The sequence below is a fragment of the Lithobates pipiens genome, unplaced genomic scaffold, assembly GCF_037356315.1.
Source record: "Lithobates pipiens isolate NorthernLeopardFrog02 unplaced genomic scaffold, aLitPip1_a1.2 Scaffold_102, whole genome shotgun sequence".
Taxonomy (NCBI): Eukaryota; Metazoa; Chordata; class Amphibia; order Anura; family Ranidae; genus Lithobates; species Lithobates pipiens.
The window spans coordinates 647,220-671,754 of record NW_027507689.1 but is presented as its reverse complement, the minus strand read 5'-3'; the positions used below and the strand labels follow the sequence as shown (position 1 = coordinate 671,754).

The 24,535-nt window shown below is 45.0% G+C and overlaps 1 protein-coding gene across 5 annotated transcripts in view; it reads left to right on the top strand.

Moving 5' to 3' along the window:
• Window positions 1-372: 372 nt before the first annotated feature.
• The window catches only part of LOC143958272 (NACHT, LRR and PYD domains-containing protein 3-like), a 535,368-nt gene continuing 511,205 nt past the window's right edge, over window positions 373-24,535 (top strand). For 3 of the 5 annotated variants that reach the window (XM_077467790.1, XM_077467807.1, XM_077467797.1), the window contains exon 1: window positions 373-427. The gene's annotated coding sequence lies outside the window, so the exon portion shown is untranslated. The remainder of the gene's footprint in view (window positions 428-24,535) is intronic. The other 2 variants (XM_077467779.1, XM_077467805.1) reach the window with 2 other exon arrangements.

The window sequence follows — 24,535 nt, the reverse complement described above, 5'->3', positions numbered from 1 at the left end:
GACCGATTGACTCAGTTTGATCGAATCCTATCAAAATTGATCGGATGAGACATTAAGGCTATTCAATTGTTTGTGGATTTGATTGTTTTGATGGAATCACACAAAATGCAGCAAGCTGTACTTTTTATAAACGCACATAAAGACAACACAATGGTATGAATGAGGTTTATTGAAATACACAAACTTTTTTTTGTATATGGATTTGTACTGCATTAAAAAAAACAAAAAAACATTTGGTTGGATCTGATTGTTGTAAACAAGTCATGATAGGAGATGAGAGGGCGAGGTTATTCCTCCGCTTTGTACACATCCCTCTCGGAGAGCTCAGGAAACGCAGGATTTCCTGATATGGGGGATGGGAGAGTATATACAAGAGACTGTATAAGGAAGTGAAACATTGCGAGATCCGTCTGAGCGTGTCACAGAGGTAAGAATTTCTTGTATCTCCTACACCACAATACAAATATGTATTCCAGAAAGTTTATCAATCAGCAGATAAAGATACTCCAAACACCTGGTGTTGGCGCTCCAATCATCCCGGCACCATGGTTGTTATGGTGTCAGGATGATTGAAGCACATTATTTCCTTCTTTTTTTTAAACATTTAACCACTTGCCGACCAACGCATGTAAATTCACATCGGCAGAATGGCGCGGCTGGGCAAATGAGTGTACAGGTACATCCCTTTGAATTTGACGCTGTGTGGTCATGTGAGTGCCACGGGGATACCTGCGATCATCTCACGGAGCTGAAGAATGGGGAGATGCCAATGTAAACAAGCTTCCCCCCACTCTGCCTAGTGACCGTGTCACTGATCGCTGTTCCCTGTGATCGGGAGCTATGATCTGTGCAGTGTCGTTCATAGCCCATCCCCCCTAACAGTTAAAATCACTCCCCCAGACACACTTAACCCCTCCCTAGCCCCTAATGGTTAACCCCTTCACTGCCAGTGTAATTGTAACAGTAATCAATACAATTTTATAGCACCAATCAATGTATAAATGACAATGGTCCCAAAAATGTGTCAAAAGTGTCCGATGTGTCCGCCATAATGTCGCAGTCACAATAAATATCGCAGATTGCCGCCATTACTAGTAAAAAAAAAATATTAATAAAAATGCCATAAAACTATCCCCTATTTCAGGGTTTCACTGTCTTAGTAATTACCACAGCCCTTTTATCTGAGGGAAATCCTGAAAACATGACCTGTTGGGGCGCCTTGAGGACTGGAGTTGAGAAACACTGCCCTATTTTGTAGACGCTATAACTTTTGCGCAAACCAATCAATAATCGCTTATTGTGATTTTTTTTTGTTACCAAAAATATGTAGAAGAATACGTATCGGCCTAAACTGAGGTATATTTATGCCGCGTACACACGGGTGGACTGTCTGTCCAACTTAGTCCGCTGAAACACATTTCAGCGGACAGTCCGCTCATGTGTGGGCTTGAGCAGACTTTTTCAGCGGATAGTCTGGCGGACTAAGTCTTTCGGAATGTTGGAAAGACTGTCCGCTGGACTCGCATTTCGGCGGACAATCCGCCCGTGTGTGTGCCAGTCCGCCCTACTTTTGAAATGAGCGGACTTTCCCGCCCGGAGAAAAGTCTGCTCATTTCGAGCGGGTATTCAGGTAGGCGGGGCCCGCGACGGAGACGTCGCTGGCCCCGCCGCCTGGTATGAACTTAAAGGGGAGCCCCAACGCCGAAAAAAATTGGCGTGGGGGTTCCCCGAAAGTCCACAACAGACCCTTGTCCGAGCACGCTACCCGGCCGGCCAGGAAAGGGGAGCGAGCGAGCGCCCCCCCCTCCTGAGCCGTACCAGGCCGCGTGCCCTCAACATGGGGGGTGCCTTGGGGAAGGGGGGGCCCCCCACCCCAAAGCACCTTGTCCCCATGTTGATGAGGACAAGGGCTTCTTCCCGACAACCCTGGCCGTTGGTTGTCGGGGTCTGCGGGCGGGGGGCTTATCGGAATCCGGGAGCCCCCTTTAATAAGGGGGCCCCCGGATACCAGCCCCCCACCCTATGTGAATGAGTATGGGGTACAATGTACCCCTACCCATTCACCTGTAAAATAAAAGTACCAAAAAAAAACACAACACACGAGATAAAATATTTTATTGCACAGCTCCGGGGGTCTTCCGTCTTCGGGGGTCTTCTCGCCGGACTCCTCCACTATCTTCTTGTAGCTCTTTTGCTAGCGGAGGAGTCCGGCTTTCTTCCTCGCCGCCGGCCTCTTCTCCCGACTTTGGGGGTCTTGTCCCCCTCTTCGGTTCTTCTGCCTGGCCACCGCGCCTTCTTATAGCTCTTTTGCAGGCGGTGGCCCGGTCTTCTGTCACCGCCGTCGCCGCCGCCTTCCGTTCTTCTTCATCTTCTTTCTCTTCTTCTTCTCCAGGAGATGTTGCCTCGACGATCTCTCCGGCCACAATGCCAGGGCCGCGCTCCGCTGCCACTTATATAGGGACAATGGGGCGGTGTCACATGGCTTTGTCACATGGGTTGGTCACATGGGTTGATGTCACATGGGGACTATGACATCGTAAGGGGGCGGGGTCACCATGTGACCAACCCATGTGACATAAAGCCATGTGACACCACCCCATTGTCCCTATATAAGTGGCCGCCCAGCGCGGCCCTGGCATTGTGGCCGGAGAGATCGTCGAGGCAACATCTCCTGGAGAAGAAGAAGAGGAAGAAGAAGAAGAAGAACGGAAGGCGGCGGCGACGGCGACGACAGAAGACCGGGCCACCGCCTGCAAAAGAGCTATAAGAAGGCGCGGTGGCCCGGCAGAAGAACCGAAGAGGGGGATAAGACCCCCGAAGTCGGGAGAAGAGGCCGGCGGCGAGGAAGAAAGCCGGACTCCTCCGCTAGCAAAAGAGCTACAAGAAGATAGCGGAGGAGTCCGGCGAGAAGACCCCCGAAGACGGAAGACTCCCAGAGCTGTGCAATAAAATATTTTATCTCGTGTGTTGTGTTTTTTTTTGGTACTTTTATTTTACAGGTGAATGGGTAGGGGTACATTGTACCCCATACTCATTCACATAGGGTGGGGGGCCGGTATCCGGGGCCCCCCTATTAAAGGGGGCTCCCGGATTCCGATAAGCCCCCTGCCCGCAGACCCCGACAACCAACGGCCAGGGTTGTCAGGAAGAGGCCCTTGTCCTCATCAACATGGGGACAAGGTGCTTTGGGGTGGGGGGGCCGCGCGGCCCCCCCTTCCCCAAGGCACCCCCCATGTTGAGGGCACGCGGCCTGGTACGGCTCAGGAGGGGGGGGCGCTCGCTTGCCCCCCTTTCCTGGCCGGCCGGGTAGCGTGCTCGGACAAGGGTCTGTTGTGGACTTTTGGGGGACCCCCGCGCCGATTTTTTTCGGCATTGGGGTTCCCCTTTAAGTCCATTCCAGGCGGCGGGTCAGCGACGTCTCCTGAGCGGACTTTCCTCCGCGTGTGTGGGCGAGTCCGTTCATTTCAAAAGTAGGGCGGATAGTATGGCGAACTTAGTCTGCCGTATTAGTCCGCTCAAAAAGTGCCGTGTGTGGGCAAGTCCGTTCATTCGAAAGTAGGACGGACTGTCTGTCGGATTGTCTGACGGACTTAGTTGGCCAGACAGTCTGCCACGTGTGTACACGGCCTTATTATAACAAAAAGTAAAAAAATAATGTGTTTTTTTCAAAATTGTCGCTCTATTTTTGTTTATAGTGCAAAAAAAACGCAGAGGTGATCAAATACCACCAAAAGAAATCTCTATTTGTGGGGGAAAAAGGATGTCAGTTTTGTTTGGGAGCCACATCGCACGACCGCGCAATTGTCAGTTGAAGCGACACAGTGCCGAATCGCAAAAAGCGCTCTGGTAATTGGCCAGCAAAAAGGTCCGGGGCTGAAGTCGTTAAATATATTTAACTTCAACATTAGTACAGGTAGGTTCCCAGTCATGCACAGTAATCATGTGCGGATATTAATTGTATATCGGGGGGAACGTGGCTCAGAGAGTTTTGGCTTTGTTAACATTTATCTCAGATACAGAGGAAAAGCAGCAGAAGATCTATAAAAGTTCTAGGAGAAGCTCCGCTCTCAGGATAAAACAAGGTTTGCTGCCCTCTAATAGACCCCCATAAGGGGCTATGATAAATTGGAAAAAATGAAAGGGGGTACACGGCGCTACCCTAGAGAAGAGAGGGGGATCTCAATCCCTCAGCGTTGAGACCAGGGCTCAATTCCTGTGGGAACTCACGGGAACGGAGTTCCTGTACTTTTTCCACAACAGGAACTCAGTTCCCATTAGCAGCCGTGTCCTGCAAGACTTTGAAGTATGCGAGGTGTGTGGGAGGTGCTACACCAGCAGCCGCCGACACAGCTCGCAATAGTAAGTGCCGCACATCTGACCATTCAGGCATTGCCAGTAGGGGGCCCCATGACAGCTTCCTCTTCGATCTACCTGTCAATCACAGCTAGCTGATGGGTAGATCAGGTCCCTTCTGCTAAGAGATTGTATTTAGTCAGACCTCTCATGATGCGCTCATCCCCGCCGGCCCCTCCTGATTTTCTGTCTCCCCCCCCCCCCCAGTCTCCTGCATACTTGCTCTGTGTGTCCTGCTGAATCCCTCCTCTATCTTCAGTGCCATATGATGAGAGAATCCAGAGCAGGAGCACAGCTATTCTGCTCACAGGACATGCAGGGAGAGAGGTGAGCTGAGGGAGGAACATCAGTTTGGGGTGGTAAGCTGGGCACAATACCTGGCAAAGTTTAATGCCAGGAGGGAAGTTTATGTGGAAATATGTGAAGGGTTGGAATAGCAGCGAGTGTGTGTTGGAGCCCCTGCAGAGTTTGCAGCCCCCCCCAAGCTAACATACATCTCCTAAGCAGGAACACATCACTATCTCCCCAAGCATTCTGTCCAGATAATGTGCACTTCATTTATCACCTTTCCATTTAACCCTGTGTTATCCAAACTCTGTTCAATGAAAAGTGTAAACTCACCACATAAACACTCTATATACAAAATAACATCCCCAATAAAGATCAGAACATGATGGTCACATTTACATGGAAGCACAATGGAATGAATGCTGATTATTCAGAGAATTACAGCATTTATGTTTATTGTGAATTGTTTTTTTTTATGTACTAACAGTTAAGCTTCATACACAATACGAAGATTGGATGAAAAATACCACCTTTGAAGCGTTTGTGCATATGAGCGTATCATTTTTTATTTTTTTTGGTGGGGGGAGGGGATCTTGGGTGGGGGTTCCCACACTTTTTTTCCCAGGACTTGACCCCTGGTTGAGACCATAGTGCACTACCCAACAATCTAGTGCACTCGTATGTGATCATCTTATAAGTATATATACCACCAAACTCTGACATATATCAATGTGCAAATGGAACGCAATCCAGAAACCTCTCTTCACATATCAATACAGTTAATTATTACTTAATAACCGGCATGAAGAGCTAAACTCCACCTGTGAAAAAAAGGAGGACACCAAAAATATCAAAAAAACAAGTTGTGTAAATAAATGAAAAAGTGAGCAGTGAACGATGTAAACACAATGCTGGTATTCCGGTGTAAACAGACCTATAAATAATAGTCCATCAATAAACTGATATACATTTTACCATAAATCATCCCATAGAAATAATTTGCTATCTTGCTGTGAGTTCCAAAGTCACCAAGTGCTTGACAAATCAGGTGACTCTTGTGCCCCCCTTAACCACTTAAGGACCACCGCATGCCATTGTACGTCATCACAATGGCATGTACAGGCACAAGCACGTACATGTACGTGCTTGCCTTCCAGCGGGTGGGGGGTCCGATCGGACCCCCTCCCGCTGGATGCGGCATTCCGTTTCGCTGCAGGAGCGATCTGGGATGAGGGGATGGCCTTGGTTTCTGGCCATCGCCTCTCGATCGCTCCTGGCGAATGAGAAGCTTCCTCCCGCTGTGTATAGTAAACACAGGCAGGGAGGAAGTGATGTCATTCTCCTCGGGGCGATCTTATTGACCGGACTACGAGGAGAAGTGAAAGTAAGTGTGCACCAACACTACACTAACACATAGGCACACATAGGTACACAAACCCCCCGATCACCTCCCCCCGATTGCCCCCCCCCGATTCCCCCCCAGTTACAGTGTCACTGATTGCAGTGATCATTTATTTACTGATCACTGCATTCAGTGTCAGTTGTAAAAGTAAAAACTGTCAGGGCAGTTAGTGTTAGGTCCAGGGTAGCCCCCTACCACCCCCCAATAAAGGTTTAACCCCCTGATTGCCCCTAGAGTTAACCCTTTCACCCCCTTTTGCCAGTGTCACTAAGCGGTCATTTTTCTGATCGCTGCATTAGTGTCACTGGTGGGCCTAAGTAGCTAGTTATTTTTTTAGGTTCACCGACAGGTTTTTATAGCGCTAGGTACCCCGATATACTACCCAATAATGGTTTTAACCCCCTGATTGCCCCTAGTTAACCCTTTCACCCCCTTTTGCCAGTGTCACTAAGCGATCATTTTTCTGATCGCTGCATTAGTGTCGCTAGGTAGCTAGTTATTTTTTTGGGTTCACCGCCAGGTTTTTATATCGCTAGGTACCCCCATATACTACCCAATAACGGTTTTAACCCCATGATTGCCCCTAGTTAACCCTTTCACCAGCGATAACCGTATAAGTGTTACGGGTGACTTTGGTTAGTTTGCTTTTTATAGCATCAGGGCACCCACCATTTATTACCCAATAAAGGTTTAACCCCCTGATCACCCAGCAGGTGATATCAATTAGGTTTTAGGGTCAGGGTCTGCGTCGCCCCAGGCAGCGCTAGGTTAGTGCCAGTACTGCTAACACCCACGCGCAAAGCATACACCTCCCGTAGTGGTATAGAATCTGAACAGATCAATATCTTATCTGATCAGATCTATACTAGCGTCCCCAGCAGTTTAGGTTCCAAAAAAACGCATTGTTAGCGGGATCAGCCCAGATACCTGCTGGCACCTGTGTTTTGCCCCTCCGCCCAGCCCTCCCAAGTGCAGTATCGATCGATCACTGTCACTTACAAAACACTAAACACATAACCGCAGCGATCGCAGAGTCAGGCCTGATCCCTGCCATCGCTAACAGTTTTTTTTGTAGAGTTTTATATTTAAATCCGGATGGCAGTGCTTGGTTTTCGGGGTCCCGTACGTGGCTAGGCTCCCAAAAAGTCCCCCACATGTGGTATCCCCATACTCAGGAGAAGCAGCAGAATTTATTTTGGGGTGTAATTTGACTTATGCCCATAGCATGTGTGAGCAATATATCATTTAGTGACAACTTTGTGCAAAAAAAAATAAAAAAATTGTAATATTCCTGCAACTTGTGGCAAAATATAAAATATTTCATGGACTCAACATGCCTCTCAGTAAATAGCTTGGGGTGTCTACTTTCCAAAATGGGGTCATTTGGGGGGGTTTGTGCTATTTTGGCATTTGATGGCCTTCGAAACTGTGATAGGTAGTGAGGAGTCAAATCAAAAATTTGCACCCTTAGAAATCCTGAAGGCAGTGATTGGATTTCGGGGTGCCGTACGTGGCTAGACTCCCAAAAAGTCCCACATATGTTGTATCCCCGTACTCAGGAGAAGCAGCAGAATATATTTTGGGGTGCAATTCCACATATAACTATGGCATGTGTGAGCAATATATCATTTAGTGACAACTTTTTGTAAACTTTTTTTTTTTTTGTGTCATTATTCAATCGCTTGGGACAAGAAAAAATATTCAATGGACTCAACATGCCCCTCTGCAATTTCCTTGGGGTGTCTACTTTCCAAAATGGGGTCATTTGGGGGGGTTTGTACTGCCCTGCCATTTTAGCACCTCAAGAAATGAGATGGGCAGTTGTAAATTAAAAGCTGTGTAAATTCCAGAAAATGTATCTTAGTTTGTAGACGCTATAACTTTTGCGCAAACCAATAAATATACGCTTATTGACTTTTTTTTTTACTAAAGACATGTGGCTGAATTCATTTTGCCCTAAATGTATTACTAAAATTGAGTTTATTCGATTTTTTTCTTATAACAAAAAGTAGAAAATATCATTTTTTTCTCAAAATTTTCGGTCTTTTTCCATTTATATCGCAAAAAATAAAAATCGCAGAGGCAATCAAATACCATCAAAAGAAAGCTCTATTTGTGGGAAGAAAATGACGCAAATTTTGTTTAGGTACAACATTGCATGACCGCGCAATTCCAGTTAAATCGGTGCAGTGAGAAATTGTAAAAAGACCTCTGGTCCTTAGGCTGAAAATTGGTCCGGGGTTGAAGTGGTTAAAGAAGAAGTAAACCCTGATGGATGTTACTTCCTCTTTGTCTCCCTGCAAAGGTAAAGCATAATGGACTACTATGCATCGCATAGTAGCCCATTATGTGTCACTTACCTGACACAGGAGCCAGCGATGTCACCGCTGTCCCCTGTACTCCGGAGCGTCCATCTTCCTTTCGGATATCGCTGCTCTGGCCACTCAAAGCGCCGGAGCAGCGATGACGTCACTACCGCACATGTGCACGGGAGCCGCCACTAATGGCATATCGCCGTTAGCAGTGGCATGACGTAGACAGCTGTCACTGTCTTTAAGTAAATATTTCCTAAACCGTGTAGGTTTAGGAGATATTTCTTGGACCTACAGGTAAGGCTTAATCTAGGCTTACCTGTAGGTCAAAGTGATTTGTAAGGGTTTACAACCACTTTAAGCCCTTGTACACACGGTCAGAAAATCCGATGGAAAATGTCCGTTCGGACCGTGTTGTCGGATAATCTGACAGTGTGTGGGCTCCATCGGACTATTTCCATGAGCATTTCTGACCAACGAAGTTTGAGAGCTGGCAAAAAAATTTCCGACATGATCCGATGCACGTCAGTTCCAATCATCTGTAGCCTACAGACAAGGTGCCACGCATGCCCAGAATAAATTCTGAGACGGAAATGCTCGGCCTGGTAAAACTACTGTTCGTAATCAATATAGCACATTCGTCACACTGCAATGTTAAAAATTCTTTAATTCTATTTTTCTTTATAATGCTACAAGAATGAAGTTGTTTTGATGCTCATATTCACACACACTTCTCCCAAACATATTTCTTTATTCTTTTTCCTCATTTCATGAATACAATATTTTAATTCGTCACATCTCCCCAATCATTTTTTTGTTTTTTGTTTTAAATTTTGTGGTTGTTTTTTTTTTTAATCAAGATCTCCTTTTTTGACAGTTTGCTCATCTTCGGAATTTTTGTGTGTCAACTTACCATAACACCATTATTATCTTTTTATTTTTTGGTTTTATTTTTTAATCTAGAGGAGGTTGTTTGGTGTTGGTGCCCCTTATTATTAATTTGACTTTGTATTTATGTACCTGCCTACTCACAAAAAAACTGTCCTTTTTGAAGTAAAACACATAGGCAAGTATTTCTTCAACCAAAAAAAAACCCTTTATTTAGGTGTCAAACAAATAAACAGAAAGGCAACACTGGAGAAACTGGTCAATTTGGCAAATCCTTTGGCCCCCAGGGCAGACATGAAATATTTTGAAAATGCAAAATTGGTGGCCTGAGGAGTGCATACCTCAGGGAGAGCAGTCTGGTCCAGAAGTCCAAGAGATCAGGAAGAGCAGATGCCATCTATGTCCCCAGGCTGTGGTCCTACAAGAGCCTGCATCTTCTGTCAGACCAAACTGAACCCGGGCCATAATTCTCTGGTCTTCCTTAGGCACTTCCCTCCAGGCTTCCTTCCAGGCTGTGGCTCTGCTCTTGTAGTTGTGGCAGGAGGAGGAGGGCGATGGTCGACCTCCTGGCTGCCACTTGCCACAGCCTCCTCCCGGCTGCCACTTGTCACATGCCTCCTCCCGGCTGATTTCTTCCTGTGTATGAAAATGGGACATAGTTTTAGTTTTTTGGTCATCAATCATACAATTTTGTGCTCATGACTGTTGCAAATTGAATGTTACCAAATAGAACAGACTATCATTCTGAGGCCAGCATTTTTCCTTCTTGTCCCAATGATTTTTGTCTATTGATATGTAAACCACTTTGTTAAATCACAACTTACTGATCAACTTACTGATCAATAATAGCATCTAGTTAACATCATTAAATGTACGACAAGAAATATGTTCAACAATGCTTTACCTGTCTCAAGCTGGGCCCCTCCACATGTTGCTGCCTGGAAGGCCAAGGTTGGACATTGGAAGCCTCAGCTGGGGGTGAAGGAAGCCTTGAAGGAAGATGCTAGGGTGGTGGCCTGGGTTCCTCCTGGTCTGCCAGAAAATGCAGCCTCTCGTAGTGCAACATCCTGGGGACATAAATGGCATCTGGATCTCCTGATCTCAGGGAATCCTGGAACTTCTTGTGCTCCCTGAGATATGTACTCCTCAGGGCACCAATTTTGGACACAGGGTGAATAAAAGAAACCCCCGATATGGTCTGCGATAGCCATATTCAAGGCTGTATATACATTGAATATAAATTGGATGTATACTGTATGTGGGGGTTAAGTGTCATTGCTGTGAGGAATTAAGTTGTTTTGCATTTCTATTGTTCATTTAAGTCTGTCCTTGTGTGTATTGTAAAGTGCCAGACAGACTGGCTGCTAACCCTTTGTGAAAAGATGTGTATTGGGTGGGATCGTTTGAAGCCTAGCAGATGCCAGGGTGAGGTGTTGAGCCTTGGGATGTGTGGGTGGAGCTGGGCTCTTGTTCATGTTAAAGCATGTGCCTTGAATTGTGTATAAAGTTACAATGTTGGTCTTTAATAAATTCATTCCTACTACAGCAGAGACAGAGTGCATCTCGTCTTTTTGCCAGAGGGGTCGGCTCCTATAGGAAAGGGTCGTTTAGCTGTGGATATTGGTAGCGAGTGGATGTGTGTCCAGAAGAGGGAACATCGTAAACGGCGTTAACCCCCTTTACATTAGGGGAGCCGTTACAACATAGGTCATGTCTGCCATGGGGACCATGATCTTCACCAAATCAAGCAGTTTTTCCAGCGCTGCCTTCCTCTTTCTTAGGTCCTTATAAAAGGGGTTGTTCATCTGCCACAGGCAGGGCAGCTCCCTGAGCATATCAACAATTAGCTCCATAAAATGTGTTTCCTTGAAGGGATCCATCTTGTCTGCAAGACACAACACAAGACAAACCCTAATAATGTCAGGCTAAACTCTCCTAATCTTGTCCCAACATAGGCCTATATAGAAGCAGTATAGGTTAGTGATGTACCAAGTTAAAATTGTACCTTTGTGTGAACGATCGGCGTGTCAGCTCCTAACTCTGCTCACAGATCGTATGTACAACACACGCATGTTGCGTTTTATATACAGTGTGTATGTATGAAACTCTGCCTGCCCCTGATGTTCTTTCTAGACTATTCCCCACCCCTTCTCTCTTGGCGCAGTGGGGAGAGCACATGGCGGAGACACAGCAGGTGCACACTAATAATTCCACTAACGAGGAGGAGGGCAAGGAAAGCCCAGATCCTGAAACGTCCCGATCCTGGAGAAGAAGATTTAAGGCCTCAAATATGTCTTTTGGAGAGATGTTGGAGACGGTGGACATATTGAAGAGGAACGACTATGATGGGAAGTATGAACCTTACCCAAACCCAAATATCAGAAAGGCCAAGATCATGACTAAAGTTGAGAAGAGTCTGCAGAAGTATTTTGGGGTACGATGATCCAAGGATCAACTGAGAAAACGCTGGTCAGACCTGAAACTGAGGAAGCATGATCAGTACAGAAGGATCAAGCGAGTTCTTCAAAAAGTAAGTAGTTGTCGTGTGTTCATATTATTATTATTGCTTGCATACTGCTCCATGTGCTTTGATTTAATGTTGTACAGTTTAAAATGGCCACTTTCATGTTCATGGGTTCAATCGTTCGTAATAAACATCGTTCGTTAGCCCACTCTAAAAATAATGTGTTTTGCCAAGTTGCATTTGACTATATTTGTTCACACTGCAGGTAAGTATTCCAGCTTTAGAAAGTGTCAAAAATAATGTTTTCACATTTGAACTCTGCCAAAAAACACAATTGTACGACACTTCCAAGCAATGTTTCATATTCCTATTTCTGCCCTCAAATATCTGTGTGCTAAGTATTCCTTTTTTACATTCTCATAGGGGAGAGAAGACTCGGGATGTCTGAGGACACCAGGGACCCCACACCTCCCAAAGAAGGGGAAATACCAACACCAGAAGCAGGGAAGGAGAGATTGTCGAAATTTGCGAAATTGTCACCACAACAGGTGAGTGTCGGAGACCACAGCTTCAGGTAAGCTAATCAATGTATGTCTGCATATTTATAATACATGGTGTGTTTTTATTGGTTTATTTTTAGGTGATGTGGATGTTGTGGAAGAAGAATCGCATTTTACCAGTGAAAGTGCCCAGATCCTCATTGGGGAGATAATGGGGTGCAATCACGATTTAGAGAATATCCAGAAAAACATCAATGATGTTCAACAAAAAATGAAGAACATCATTGATGTTTTAGGGAGAGTCTGAAACTCCCAAAACTAGCTAGCATCCATTTTAAATTTTCAAAAACACTTTTATATTTTTAGAAAAGCCAAATTTGGAAGATGCGCACAGTGTGTCAAGATGTGCTATCTCCCACCATGGGGGATCAATGTACACGTTTTGTGGGTGCAGCCTCTTCCTTGCTACTAAAGTGGCTGAGATGAAGGGGTTGCATCCCCAAAACACATACATTGATAACCCATGATGGGAGATAGCACATGTTGACATTAGGCCGCGTACACACGGGCGGACTGTTCGCCCAACTTTGTCCACTGAACAGTGTTTCAGCGGACAGTCCGCTCGTGTGTGGGCTTCAGCGGACAGTTTCAGCGGACAGTCTGACGAACAAAGTTTTTCGGAATTCCCGTAAGACAGTCCGCTGAAACTTGGTTTGAGCGGACAGTCCGCTCGTGTGTAGGCTTGTTCGACAAACTAAGTCTCGCGCATGCTCAGAAAGAATTTACACGGCGAAGGTTGCATTGCAGTGTATAGGACGTTGTTTTTCTAGTCCCGTCGTACGTGCTGTACACGTCATCACGCACGCTTTCAGCGGACTGTTCGTTCATCGTGTGTGGTCAAGTCCGTTCATGCAAATTTTGAGCGGACTGTTTGTCGTACTGTTTGACGAACAAAGTTGGGCGAACAGTCCGCCCGTGTGTACGCGGCCATAGGCATGGGATCAGGAAGAAACTGGCCACTTTTTGATTCTCAATTTGTGTGCATCTTCCAAATTTGGCTTTTCCAGGGGTGTCACCCCATCTGATGAAGGCAATATCAGCACAGTTTGTACATACTCATGTCTGATATTGTCTTCACTTTTCAAAGTTGAACTTTGTAAGTTCCTGTGTTCTGTATTTTATGCTTTGATACATGCCTATTTACACAAAAACGCAAGTTATAAAAATGTTACTCAAAATAATGTTATATACACCAAATATGTTGGTTTGTTGTAAAACCCTTTTCTAAACGCACATGTGAATGTGCTTTGAGTGAAAAGTTAAATTATCAACAATGTGTGGCTTCCTTTTTCAATGTGCAAAAGCAATATTTGTAGTAAAGTTGTTGTTTTCTGTGGCAATGGGTGTTATTTACTAAAGGCAAATCCACTTTGCACTCCAAGTGCAGTTTCAGGTGCACTTTTGCAGTGCACTTGTAGTGCATAGTGGATTTTCCTTTAGTAAATAACACCCACAGTGACGTTTAAATTTCCCCAATCATGCCATTTTCATGACCCCACATATTTCTGCCATGGTGCTGAAAATTAGCAATATTTTTGTCAGTAATGCACTACATACATTATCAACAAAAACGAGTTGTGTGTGTAGCAGACCCACAACATAATAAGATTATCTGAAGAGAATGTCACCTCATCTTACTCAGAACTTGGGCTTGCACTGTTGTAGAAAAAGGGCCAAAAAACAGCAAAAATACCTAGGAGACACCTAAAACAAAGCCAAGCAGTAGATAAAAAAAAGATTATTGCAGTTTCAAAGAAAAATGTATTTAAAAAATGCCTCTCAGACATTGTCTAGCATATCAATGGTCCCCCTACCCACAAAGTACTCCATGTATTGGTTTCTGACCTCGTGGGTGCTTTGGGGGGGCAAGCCAGGACGAGCAGCTTCAAGGGCCGTGAGGTTGACATTTTCCGGCAAGTCTGCATCAGGGCCAACTGAGGCCACATAGTTTGCTGAATGTTTTTTGAAAAAATTGTGCAGAACACAGCAGGCAAGCACAATGTGATTTAGTTTATATTCCGCCATGTGTATTGGCATCAAAAATGGGCGGAACCAGCTGGCCATTATCCCAAAAGTGTTCTCCATGACTCTTCTGGCTCTGGCCAGCCGCACATTAAAGATCCTCTGATCCAGGGTGAGGGTCCTCATCGGGAAAGGCCACATCAGATGGTTTGCAGAGCAAATGCCTCATCTGCGACTAAAACAAATGGGAGTCCTTCTACATTCTCCTCTGGAGGTGGCAAGCCCAGACTGCCACTCTGGAGACGCCAGTTGAATTACGTCCATGCGAACACTCCACCATCCGACATACGGCCATTTTTCCCCACGTCCACATACATACATCGCTGACACCACCGCCAACATCACAATAATATTATACCCCTTGTAATTATAATAGTAGGACCCTGAACTGGGGGGTGGGATGATGCGGACGTGTTTCCCATCAATTGCACCTCCACAATTGGGAAAGTCCCAACGGCTGGCAAAGTGGGAGGCCACAGTCTGCCATTCCTGTGGTGTTGAAGGAAACTGTGGAGTGAAACAAGAAGAAAAAATAGTAATTTTGCACATCAGCATTGCAAGCAGATTAGACACAAACATTTTTTGGACAATATCAGTATAACATTTTTGGAAATGACTATTTAAAGCCTAAAGTATGAGGTCCCCTTATCAGATTCCTCACTCCCCCCCACCCCCCATCTGATGGCCCATTGCAAAAAATGAGGGGGGATGTTTTGGACAGGTAACCCTCTCCACTTCATTGAGAGCTGAATGCATAAATAATGTGTGATACTTTGGCCAGCCCCTCCTTACTTACACTATTGGCAGCCCACCAATCAGGTAATAAGTGTCATAATACAAAAAAAGGAACAAATGGAAGCACATTTTGCTATTACCTATCAAGATAATAATAGGAGCAAAAAAAAAACTTTAAACTGTAGAATTTGAAAGTATTTGAGGCAGGCCCTTGCACTACATGCTTTGGGGAATTCATCCATAAATCTGACCAGAAAAAAGGTAGGTATAGTGTGTATTTTGTTTGACAAAGTCAGCAGATAGAGGATTGCTATCAGCTGACCTAGCAATTGGGGGGAGGGGGGTTCCTAATGAGTTTGGCCCAACCCCAAAAAAAATTCTGGCACTCTGCATGAATTTAAGCACACACATAACATTTGTACACATTTTAGTTGGTGTTTAGGGGAAAGCAATATTATGGAGCTGACAAAATACATTGCTAAGTGACTAGGCTATAGGTTTATGGCCCCAGAAGAGCATGCTGGGGAAGTTAGTAAGGGAAAATATGCATGAAGGAAAAAAAAGAACTTGAAAAGCTTCCAGCATGCAAGAGGACAAAGGGGCACAGCATATCAATTAGAGCATATTGCAATCATGGTAATTAGGGAATGAGGAAAGAAATACAACACATTAGCAAACATTAAATATATAGAATGTGATGTTAAAGGAGAAAACTTACCTTCATATAGTTCTACTGCAGGACCTGAATGATGGCAGAACAGGTCTCTGGAATAATCATTCCCAGAGCCTGGGAGGAGATGCCTGTCAAGAACTTGAGGTCCTGAAGACTTCTCCCTGTCGCCAAGTAGCGCAAGGTAGCGATGAGCCTCTGCTCATGAGTGATGGCTTGCCGCATGCAGGTATCCTGCCTGCTGATATAAGGGGACAGCAAAGCCAGCAGACTAGGAAAAATGGGGTCCATCATCCGGAGATAATTCCTGAAATCATCAGGATTATTCTCCCAGATCTCACAAAGTAAAGGCATGTGCGAGAACTGGTCACGCTGGCACAACCAATTCTTGGTCCACAAACTCCTCCTCGCCCTGTTCATGGACCGGACTTGTGTCAAAGCTAAAAGCCCAACACCAAGCCCCTGCACAACACGAACTCTACGACATGGCTTGAAAATGGTTGGCTGGTCAGAATGGAAAACAGAAAGCACCAATAAACAGCAAGGCCTGAAAGAACGAACTAAAAACCAGAAACAAGCAGACAATAAGCACTGAAAATCAAAGCGTACTATACCAAGATATAGTCCACAATGACCAACAAATGCTAACTGACTACACGCACTGATAATCAGATACGCACTGACAAGCACAAACTGAAGATCAGTAACAATCTGAAGCACAAGTCTGAAAAGCGCGCATCGTCTCTAACCAAACTTCTACTAACACGCGATAAACACAAGATCAGCAGAAGGAGCCCAAGCGGTGCCGGACGTGGTGCTGAACTTCCCTTTTCTAGTTGCGTCGTACGCGGCTTACGTCACCGCATTCTTGGCAACCAGAAATTCCGGCAACTTAGTCCAACCGTGTGTATGCAACACCACTTCCGGACCACTTCCGGACTAAATCCGTCTGAATTTATGCAATGGATTTGATTGTCGGAATGTCCGACCGTGTGTACAAGGGCTAACAGTTAAACATTGCAGTAGAAATCTGAGCCCTCTCCCTCCTCCCAGGAATTCATAGCTTTATACTTCAAAAGAGTTGTTATCTCACCCTAGAGAACCAGGATTATACCTGTGAAAACAACTGTCTGCCTGGCAGGATGTCCAGGCCTATTGTAAAACTGTCACCCTCTCAATCCAGAGAACCAACAGATACTGGTCGTTTTTGTCCGAATTTCGGGTATTTTTGTTATCGTTTTAACAAACAATAACGAACATGCAGAATCTGAAAACTGAAAGATCCAACATAAACAAATGCTTTATTTTCATTTTCGTTACAACAGTTCGATATAGATAGGAGATTTGACATGATGCTGATAATAGCGATCTGTGTCCATCAAACCTGTGGTTGAATGTGCCTAACCTTAACTCTATTAGTTCAAGATTATTCTACATAGAGAGAAAAGATTTGATATGAAGATTCGACGAAGCAATCGCCGCAAATGGACATTTTTGGTCACATGCTCTTCCCATAGGCTATAGAAGAATTCTAATGTTGGTTGACTAGTAATAATAATGAATAAATATAATTATTACTAGTGTCATACAACATCAGAATTCTACTATAGCTTGTAGGTGGAACATTCGACTGGAAATGTACGATTTCGGTGTCGTACAGTTTAGCTGCTCCGTCAAATCGTAGAACATTCAACAGACGCCATAAGCCTTCAATGACAGATTCAACCTTAATTATTTCAGATTTTCGGACGAATGCATTTTTTAACCACTTTAGCCCCGGACCAATTTTCAGCCTAAGGACCAGAGTTTTTTTTTTTTACAATTTTGCACTGCACTGCTTTAACTGGTAATTGCGCGGTCATGCAATGTTGTACCCAAACGAAATTTGTGTCCTTTTCTTCCCACAAATAGAGATTTATTTTGATGGTATTTGATTGCCTCTGCGATTTTTATTTTTTGCGATATAAATGGAAAAAGACCGAAAATTTTGACAAAAAAAAATATATTTTCTACTTTTTGTTATAAGAAAAATCAAATAAACTCAATTTTAGTCATACATTTAGGGCAAAATTTATTCAGTCACATTTCTTTAGTAAAAAAAATTCAATAAGCGTATATTTATTGGTTTGCGCAAAAGTTATAACGTCTACAAACTAGAGTACATTTTCTGGAATTTAAACAGCTTTTAATTTATGACTGCCTATCTCATTTCTTGAGGTGCTAAAATGGCAGGGCAGTACAACCCCCCCCCCCCATATGACCCCATTTTGGAAAGTAGATACCCCAAGGAAAGTGCTGAGGAGCATGTTGAGCCCATAGAATATTTTTATTTTTTTGTCCCAAGTGATTAAATGACACAAAAAAAAAAAAAGTTTACAAAAAGGTGTCACTAAATGATATATTGCTCACACATGCCATAGTTATATGTAGAATTGCACCCCAAAATATATTCTGCTGCTTCTCCTGAGTACGGGGATACCACATATGTGGGACTTTTTGGGAGTCTAGCTGCGTACGGCACCCCGAAAACCAATCACTGCCTTCAGGATTTCTAAGGGTGCAAATTTTTGATTTAACTCCTCACTACCTATCAGTTTCGAAGGCCATAAAATGCCAAAATAGCACAAACCCCCCCCAAATGACCCCATTTTGAAAAGTAGACACCCCAAGCTATTTACTGAGAGGCATGTTGAGTCCATGAAATATTTTATATTTTGCCACAAGTTGCAGGAATATAAATTATTATTTTTTTGCACAAAGTTGTCACTAAATGATATATTGCTCACACATGCTATGGGCATAAGTCAAATTACACCCCAAAATAAATTTTGCTGCTTCTCCCGAGTACGGGGATACCACATGTGGGGGACTTTTTGGGAGCCTAGCCACGTACGGGACCCCGAAAACCAAGCACTGCCTTCCGGATTTAAATATAAAATGCTACTAAAAAAAACTGTTGGCGATCGCAGGGATCAGGCCTGACTCTGCAATCGATGCAGTTATGTGTTTAGTGTTTTGTAAGTGACAGTGATCGATCGATACTGCACTTGGGTGGGCTGGGCGGAGGGGCAAAACGCAGGTGCTAGCAGGTATCTGGGCTGATCCTGCTAACAATCCTTTTTTTTGGAACCCTAAACTGCTGGGGATGTTAGTATAGATCAGATATTGATCTGTTTAGATTCTATACCTCTACGGGAGGTTTATTCTTTTGTGTGTGGGTGTTAGCGGTACTGGCACTAACCTAGCGCTGCCTGGGGCGACGCAGACCCTGACCCTAAAACCTAATTGATATCACCCGCGGGTGATCAGGGGGTTAAACCTTTATTGGGTAATAAATGGTGGGTGCCCTGGTGCTATAAAAAGCAAACTAACTAACCAGAGTCACCTGTAACACTTATATGGTGATCAATGGTGAAAGGGTTAACTAGGGGCAATCAGGGGGTTCAAATTTTTATTAGGTAATATATGGGGGGTCCCTGGCGCTATATATAAAAAAACCTGATGGGGAACCTAAATAACTAACTGGCTAACCAGCGTCACCAGTGACACTTATACGGTGATCGCTGGTGAAAGGGTTAACTAGGGGCAATCAGGGGGTTAAAACCATTATTGGGTAGTATATGGGGGTACCTAGCGCTATAAAAACCTGGCGGTGAACCTAAAAAAAATAACTAGCTACCTAGCGACATTAGTGACACTAGTGACACTAATGCAGCGATCAGAAAAATGATCGCTTAGTGACACTGGCAAAAGGGGGTGAAAGGGTTAACTAGGGGCAATCAGGGGGTTACAACCATTATTGGGTAGTATATCGGGGTACCTAGCGCTACAAAAACCTGGCGGTGAACCTAAAAAAATAACTAGCTACTTAGCGGCACCAGTGACACTAATGCAGCGATCAGAAAAATGATCGCTTAGTGACACTGGCAAAAGGGGGTGAAAGGGTTAACTCTAAGGGCAATCAGGGGGTTAAACCTTTATTGGGGGGTGGTAAGGGGCTACCCTGGACCTAACACTAACTGCCCTGACACTTTTTACTTTTACAACTGACACTGCAGTGATCAGTAAATAAATGATCACTACAATCAGTGACACTGTGACTGGGAGGGGGAGGGGGAGGGGGGGGACGGGGGAGTTTGTGTGCTTATGTGTGCCTACATGTCAGTGTAGTGTTGGTGCACACTTACTTTCAGTCTTCTCCTCGTAGTCCGGTCAAAAAGACCGCCCGAGGAGAATGACATCACTTCCTCCCTGCCTGTGTTTACTATACACAACGGGAGGAAGCTTCTCATTCGCCAGGAGCGATCGAGAGGGGATGGCCAGAAACCAACGGCCATCCCCTCATCCTGGATTGCTCCTGAAGCGAAACGGACTGCCGCATCCAGCGGGAGGGGGTCCGATCGGACCCCCCACCCGCTGGAAGGCAAGCACGTACATGTACGTGCTTGTGCCTGTACATGCCATTGTGATGACGTACATTGGCATGCGGCGGTCCTTAAGTGGTTAACGAAACAAAATAAATAAAGACCTATTTTGGACGAAAACAAAATTCTAAAACAAAATATTTCAGTGTCTACATGTCTAGTCGTAAATACCTTAATGCAAATAAATCTTAAACAGTTGGGATAGTTCTGAAATTTGAGCATGTTTCATAACTTCCAAATTAATAATAGCACAGCCATAATATGGACATATTTAGTTTCCTCAGATAATTTGTAACATTTCAAGTCCAGACACCCCTATGTCAGATTATATGGGAAACCACTGGTACCCCTTATTTCTCCTAGCTAGGGATGAGCCAAACACCCCCGGGTTCGGTTCACACCAGAACATATCGAACAGGCAAAAAATTCTGAAGAACACACGAACACCGTTAAAGTCTATGGGACAGGAACATGAAAAATTAAAAGTTATTGTCATAAAAAGTGTTTGTGTACCTGGGTCCTGCCCCAGGTGACAGTTATCAATACAACATTTTTTTTTTAAATGTCAGGTTTTTTTCGGGAGCAGTGATTCTTTTAATGCTTAAAGTGAAACAATAAAAATGAAATATTCCTTCAAATATCGTGCCTGGGGGGTGTCTATCGTATGCCTGTAAAGTGGCGCAGTTTTCCCATGTTTAGAACAATCCTACAGCAAAATTACATTTCTAGATAAAAATTGTCATTTGAAACTGATCGCGGCTGTAATGAATTGTCGGGTCTCGACAATATAGATAAAATTCATGAAAAAAAGAGCATGGTTTGCCCCAGTCCATTACCAGACTCTTTGGGTCTGGTATGTATATTAAGAGAAACCCCAAACCAAACTGTAAAACAAAATGGCGTGGGGTCCCCCTAAAATCCATACCAGGCCCTTCAGATCTGATATGGAAATTAAGGGGAACCCTGCTCCAAATAAAAAAAAAATGGCGTAGGGTCCCCCCAAAATCCATACCAGACCCTTATCCAAGCACGCAACCTGGCAGGCTGCAGGAAAAGAGGGAGGACGAGAGAGCACCCCCTCCTGAACCATACCAGGCCACATACCCTCAACATGGGGAGGGTACATTGGAATAGCCCCCAAAGCACCTTGTCCCCATGTTGATGCAAACAAGGGCCTCATCCCCACAACCCTTGCCCGGTGGTTGTGGGAGTATGCGGGCGGCTTATCAGAATCTAGAAGCCCCCTTTAACAAGGGGACCCCCAGATCCCGGCCCCCCTATGGGAATTGGTAATGGGGTAAATTGTACCCCTCCCATTTTACAAAAAAGTGTCAAAAATTTTAAAAAAGACAAGTCCTTTATTAAGGAATAAAAAAAAGTCCCGCAATGTAAATCCATGCTGCCCGACGAACCAAAGAAAAAAAAACGCAACCGTTTCACATGCATGGTAGGTGTCAGGGCTGGCTTTGCCCTTCCTTCTCTGGGCTGGCTGCTCAGCTGTCAGCTAATTGCCAGCTCTCATCTCTCTCCACAGTTACCAGCTGTTCCTGATCATGCTCGTCTGACCTGCCTACTTAAAGCTGTCCAGCTCACTTCAACTCTGCCTTCGCCTTGGTCACATCACAAGAAACCATCTCCTGTGGTTCTGTTTAAAGACTGGCTTGCTGACATCCCTTCTGGCTCCTTATCCTGCTTGCTGTTGCTCTACTTGGATCAGGGCCGTCTTTAATATTTATTGGACCCAGGGCAAAAATTTTCTTAGCCCCCCCATGCAGTTTCGCTCTCCACCTTCTCTGAGACATACAATAAATAGCAGCTAGACTTAAAATCAGTTTACTGTATCAGATCAGGCAGCAATTGCAATTGGTTGCCAGAGGTTACAGCATATCATTACTGCTTACTGACTGGTTGCTAGAGGTTACAGCACTCCTTAAGGCTCACTGATTAGTTGCTAGAGGTTACAGCACATTTCTGCTTGTTGATTGGCTGCTAGAGATTACTGTACAGTAATACTGCTCACTGGTTGCGATAGGTTACAGCACATCTTCTCCTCACTGCAGGGGGGCATGATATACCTATGAATGCTGCCTTTATTTACATATCAATGTCATTGGTCTCCGCTATTTACATATGCATGTGACTGCTATTTACATATGAATGCCAGTATTTACATGTAAACACAGATCTGCAGGTGAGTCATCTGTACACAACAATAGGGCAGAGCTGGGCAGCATTAGCAGCAGCACAGGACTAAAACTTCAAGGGACAAGGGAATGTAAACTGGGATAGTTGGCAAGTATGAGACAGCTGCTTTGGGCCCCACAACAATGACAGGGCCCTGGGCAGCTTCCCCTTTTGCCCTGCCTTAAAGACGGCCCTGACTTGGATCCCTAACTTCTGGCCTGGCTGATTACCCGATCTGGTTATTGAACTCTGGCCTGGCTGACTACTCGATCCGGTTACTGGATTCTAGCTATGCTTTGACTACGCTTTTTCTATTTACCTTTTTATTTTTATTTAATAAACAAGTGTGATTTAATTGTACTTCTGTCTCGGTCTGATTCATGGTGTTTCTGACAGTAGGCTCCTGCCGAGTGACGCTTCTTCTGGGTGACAGTTCTTATATAGCTGAGGGTGGGGCCACCCGGTGATGTAAACGGGTGACCCCACCACTCTGACGCCATGGGGGCTTCCTGGAGGCTTCCTTGTTCCTCTGGTGCCCCGGTGTTCCTCTGGTGCCCCGGTGTTCCTCTGGTGCCCCGGTGTTCCTCTGATCCTCCAGTGTTCCTCTGATCCTCCGGTGTTCCTCTGGTTTCCCCCCGTGCTCCTCTGGTTTCCCCCCGTGCTCCTCTGGTTTCCCCCCGTGCTCCTCTGGTTTCCCCCCGTGCTCCTCTGGTTCCCCCTGTGCTCCTCTGTTCCCCCTCCTCTGCCCCCCTCCACTGGTACCCCCACAGCGCTCGCCACCTCCCCCTAGTTGTGCAGTGCAGGCTGAATAAAAACATGATCCTCATCATGGAGAAGCTCATAATATGATCTGGAAGGCAGCTACACAAAGTTATAACGTATTCTTCCTTGGCACCCATTCTCCTGGTCTTTCCTTCCCCCGCTCTCCATCTAGATTAACTACAGCAGTAGACAGGATGGATAGTGGGGGAAGGAAAGACCAGGAAAGGTTATGTTATAACTTTGTGTGGCTGTCTTCCTGATTGTATTATGGGCTTCTCTGTACTCAGGATCATGTTTTTATTCAGCCTGCACTACATGACTAGCCAGGAAGAAGATGTGAGCAATGCAGGGGTACCAGAGGAGGGGGACAGAGGAGTGGAGGGGGGGCATGATCTGAAGAAGGGGCAGGAACCGGAGTGGCAGCTGCGTCAGCTTTGACGGGTATGTACCGCTCCCTGAATTTTCCTCCTGCAGCAGTTGAAAGCTAGCGGGAGGTAAAGGAGGAGAAGCGGCCTTTCAGCTGTTGCAGGAGGATCAGTACCAGCTGCAGCACCCCTCTCAATGCCGCACCCGAGGCAGCCTCCCCCCTGCCCCCTAGTTTCGGGACTGGTCAGGAATAGGGATGAGCTTCGAGTTCGAGTCGAACTCATGTTCTACTCGAACATTGCCTGTTCGCCTGTTCAGCGAACAGTGAACAATTTGGGCTGTTCGCAGCAAATTCGAAAAGCCGGAACACCCTATACAAGTCTATGGGAGAAATCTAAAGTGCTAATTTTAAAGGATAATATGCAGGTTACTGTCCTAAAAAGTGTTTGGGGACCTGGGTCCTGCCCCAGGGGACATGGATCAATGCAAAAAAAAGTTTTAAAAACGGCCGTTTTTTCAGGAGCAGTGATTTTAATAATGATTAAAGTGAAACAATAAAAGTGTAATATTCCTTTAAATTTCGTAGCTGGGGGGTATCTATAGTATGCATGTGAAGGGGCGCATGTTTCCCGTGCTTAGAACTGTCGCTGCACAAAGTGTCATTTGTGCAGGAAAAAAAGTCTTTTAAAATCACTTGCGGCTAAATTGTCGGGTCTCCGTAATACAGAGAACAGTCAATGAGTGTTCTCTGTATTAGCCGACAATTCATTCATTCATTGATTAAAAAAAAAAAAAAAAAAAAAAAAAAAAGCGTGGGGGTTCCCCTAAATTCAAATACCAGGCCCTTCAGGTCTGACATGGATATTAAGGGGAACCCCGTGTCAAATTTAAAAAAAAAATTGACGTGGGGGTCCCCCCAAATATCCATACCAGACCCTTCAGGTCTGATATGGATATTAAGGGGAACCCCGCATCAAATTAAAAAAAAAATTAACGTGGGGGTCCCCCTAAATATCCATACCAGACCCTTTATCCGAGCACGCAACCTGGCAGGCCGCAGGAAAAGAGGGGGGGACGAGAGAGCGGCCCCCCCTCCCTCCTGAAC